General features: G+C 45.1%; 1 long non-coding RNA gene across 1 annotated transcript; it reads left to right on the forward strand.

The window, feature by feature from the left end:
- Positions 1-2,730: 2,730 nt before the first annotated feature.
- Positions 2,731-3,251, forward strand: LOC119328681. Its single transcript, XR_005159091.1, has 3 exons — positions 2,731-2,892; positions 2,990-3,103; positions 3,208-3,251. It is a non-coding gene; the product is annotated as an uncharacterized LOC119328681 (long non-coding RNA).
- The last annotated feature ends 932 nt before the right edge of the window (positions 3,252-4,183 follow it).

Below are 4,183 nucleotides of genomic sequence, written 5' to 3' on the forward strand. Positions count from 1 at the left end.
ATATGTCTCCAACTTTGAGCTCACTCATGTCAAATTTGTTTTCCTCCGAAAGCAAAAATGGGCACAAGCTGAAAAAAGTTCTGGACGTGAATTTCAAAAAATGTTCATTAATTCTTAAATATTTGCAAGTGTTAGAAATATTCAAGAATTCCCAAAAGTTAGTGAACTACAAACACACGAATTCAAGAAGCATTCGTGAAATTCAAAGATTGTTTGCAATTTAAAAAAAGTTCGTCGGCTGTTTAAGAAATGTTCATGCAGTGTCAAAAAAGTTCATCGCCCATTCAAAAAAATATTAATGACAATTAAAATATATTCACATGTTTCAATAATATGTTCATCACATTTAAAGAAATGTTCATACTACTTAAAAAAATGTTTGTCCATTTAGAAATATGTTTTAGTCATATAAAAAAAGGTTCATTAAATGTGAAAGAATATTCAGGTAATTTAGAGAAAAGAGATGTTTCCTACAATTTTAAAAAGTGTTCACGCATTTAAACAAAATGTGTTTGTGACAATTTCAAAAAACTTTGCATAGTTAAAAGGAGTTTTAAACCATTTTCAAAAGTGTTCGCGCATTTGAAAATAAATGTGTTTGTGACATTTAAAAAATGCACGCATAGTTAAAAGAACTTTAATACCATTTTAAAAAGTGTTCACGTATTTCCGTAATGTGTTCATGTCATTTTTTTAAAATGTTAATACAATGTAAAAAAATGTTCACATAATTTAAAAAATGTTTCCTATCATTCACACAATATTCGATGTGTATTTCAAATCTTTAATATCTAGACCAAAAAATCAAAACATTGTGTTTGAAAAAAGTTCAACGTATATAGGACAAATGTTCAAGTGTATTGAAAAAAATCTGCATGTACTTAAAATAAAAAGAGTAGAAAAACATCTGGGCAGCGAGGTTAGTGTTTCTCACCGTACGTGCGTGACATCGCGATATTGTGTCAATCACTTTAGATTAATTCGAGGGGTTCAACTAGGACGGCAGCTCTAGGGCACTGATCTTTTGGGGCACGTGCATGAAGACTTTCAGGTTGTCATCGTTAATGTTAGGCGGTTGCGGTATGGGAACAACGATAGCGGCATGTCGACGGCTCGTTCTAACGGCGGTAGTAGTCGTTCGGCGGTCTAAGAATCTCGACATAACTTTTATTATATTTGGGATACTAACTTGTACTAAAGTTTGGGATACATTGAGGTTCATCTTTGCCCGCCCGGTCCACCGTACATTTCCAGAACAGGCCACGCATTCCCTTTCCGCGCGTGAGAAGAGCTCAAGAGCATCACCACTGATGACGCGCGCCACAACGGGCGCCTCGTGCGGTCGTGCGGGTCTGACAGGGCGACGAATATCCCATTGCACGGGCGGGCGGGTGCGATGGATGCACCTGCACGGACATGACAGCGCGACCGTGGCGTTGCTGGATCATACCAGCGGCAGTTGTTGAAGGAGATCGAGCGGGCAAAGATCTTCTCGGTTTTGTTTATGCAAACTAAAAACAGACGGACCGGACCGTCCGACGAAGCTGCCACGAAGCTGCATCCACCTCCCCGCCGCGCGCGGATCCAAATCCAAGACGCCCGTCCGCCGTGGACTCATTAGGCCTCTCCCAATGCTTCATCTTGTACGGGTGCTAAACATGCCATGTAGACAAAAAATCTGATGTGGCAAGGCAATTAAGAGGAGAGAGGTGGGTTTGGTGACCCCAGGAAGAACCAATGCCAAGCGCGTAAACCTAGGCAAAACGTTTAAATAAGGCAAACTCACCAATGCATGAGAGAGTTTAGTAGCCAAATCATTAAATGAAGGAAGCTTAGCTACAAGAAGCTAAGCACCTATGCATTGAGGACTTTGGTTGCTAAGTTATTTAATAGGGTCCGAATAACTGCCACACGTGTGGCGTCGATAGGAACCCGCCCGCACGCCTCGTGCGGCATAGACGGGGATCGGCCCGCACGACCACGTCCGAGCGCACAAAAGCACGGCCCGCACGTCCGGTGTGTGGCAACCCCGCCCGCACTGCCCCGTCCGGGCCAGAAGACCGGCTGCCCGCACGACCCAGCCGATCCACGCCTCCGATCCGTCCCCTCTCTCGTACGCCGCCATCGTCCCCCACCTCTCGAACCCTGACATCCGTCGCCGGCCATCCCTGGTTGCCATGGCAACCAAGGCAGATCCGTAGGGCGCTCCGACCCCAAACCACACCCTAACCCTTCCCATCCCCAGCCGCCCACTCCAATCCAGCCCTCCAGACACGATCAACTAAAACCAGGTGAAAATTCTCGATCTCGTCCTTCCCTCTCATCCTTAAGGCTGAAAATCTCCCGATCTTGTACTGGGTCCATACTATAGGGGTAGAACACTGCATGGTTCGGTGTATATTCGCAATTGCCAGGCAGAATACACCAGATCTGCCATGTACTACGTTTGAGGTTAACTTAGGTGCCTAGTTTATGCACTTAAGTAGTTGGGTATGAAATGGATGAGTAGGAATCCCTAAAAAAGGGCAGGAAGGACGATTTTTTGAATGAAGAGGGTGGGAAAAAATAATTGCCACTTGTGTGTAACGACAGTTGCCGCTTGTGTATGATGACAATTGCCACCTATTTTGACCTGTTGCTTGTCATCCCTATCTTCCATGTGCAAGCAGCAGAAGAATACAATTCTTGTGGATTATTGATGCCTTTTTGATCATCCAGTGATTGAGAACATGTCGGAAAAGAATCGAGACGCGGAAAGGATGAATCGCGAAGGTGGCGCTGATGCTTGGGGTTCTCAAAGGCCAGAAACACCGCCTTGGGATGCAGCAGAGTATAGTCAACTCATCTCTGCACGGCCGTTGCTGCCACTACTAGAACAGTATGCAGGCGTAGGTATGATGCGTGGTAACAAAAAGAAGAGAGCAGTTGCCAACTTCGCAACGATGAAGATGACATTCTACTTATGTCCTACACTCCCATTTTTTTGCAGGTTCTTATGACCAAAACACTCTCAGGGGGGCCCCATGGCAAGTTCAGTCACAAGGCGCTAACACTGACATATGTACGGGCAACCAACCTCAACTAGCTAGTATGGCTAATCAAGGTAATGCAAAACCAAAAAAAAACACATACTGCTGTGGACGTGAAAAATGGACATGCAAAAAAACTGGCAAGAGGACTCACGAGTTATCACGGGTGAAAATGCAGGGCCTTCATGCAGCACGTGGCATCAACCAGCACCCATGTACCTGTCATCGACGTCATACACAGGTCAGTCCATAAAAAAAGTGAAGTTGTGGATGTTCAATTAGCAGAAGGGGCATAGTTGGCAGCTCCAAATTGCCATGACTGGACTTCTACAATTGCCATGAATTTAAAACTACATTTGCCATCCCTGGACAACTGTTGTTGCCATCAGTGGACACTTGCAGTTGCCATGGAGAAACAACTGCAGTTGCCATGCCAGAGCAACTACAGTTGCCATGTCATCGCAACTGCAGTTGCCATGGAGGAACAACTGCGGTTGCCATGCCGATGCAACTATAGTTGCCATGCCAGTAAAACTGCAGTTGCCACATCAGGGGCGACTGCAGTTGCCGTGCTAGCACAAACTGCAAATTGCCATGAATTGACCAACCACTACTATGCTTACAGTGTATTACGCTGGTGGTGACACGGCAAACGTCCCGTGGCAAGCTTCACAAATTGCAGGTGGAGCACGACATTTTGGTGTCACAGACCACACAAGATGGCCAAATGCAGCACAACAAGGTAAGGAAAAAAATTGAACCACAAAAAACATCACTACATTTGTTGTTTGTAGTTTTTTATAGGCAAAACAATAGTTGCCATGTTTGTTGAACAGTACCTGCCATGACTGGACAGCTACAGCTGCCACACATGTCCACACGCAGTCTCACGGCTTGCTGTTTGAAAATATGTCGTGCCAAATCAATCGAAGATGGTGTATCCGTTGTGATACACATCTTATTCAACCAAAAAATCTTACTCTCGTGCTTGTTTTTTCTATTACAGAACCTACAACTACAGTGAACAGCGGTGCGGGGACATCTACTGCGGGGAGCTCTGAGCGCACGGAAGACGCGTTCCACCAGCCAGCAGACTGTCATGCCGCAAACAATTTCGAGTCAGAGTCGGGAATGACAATCATTCCAGCAATGCC

This window comes from Triticum dicoccoides, chromosome 7A (assembly GCF_002162155.2).
Source record: "Triticum dicoccoides isolate Atlit2015 ecotype Zavitan chromosome 7A, WEW_v2.0, whole genome shotgun sequence".
NCBI lineage: Eukaryota > Viridiplantae > Streptophyta > Magnoliopsida > Poales > Poaceae > Triticum > Triticum dicoccoides.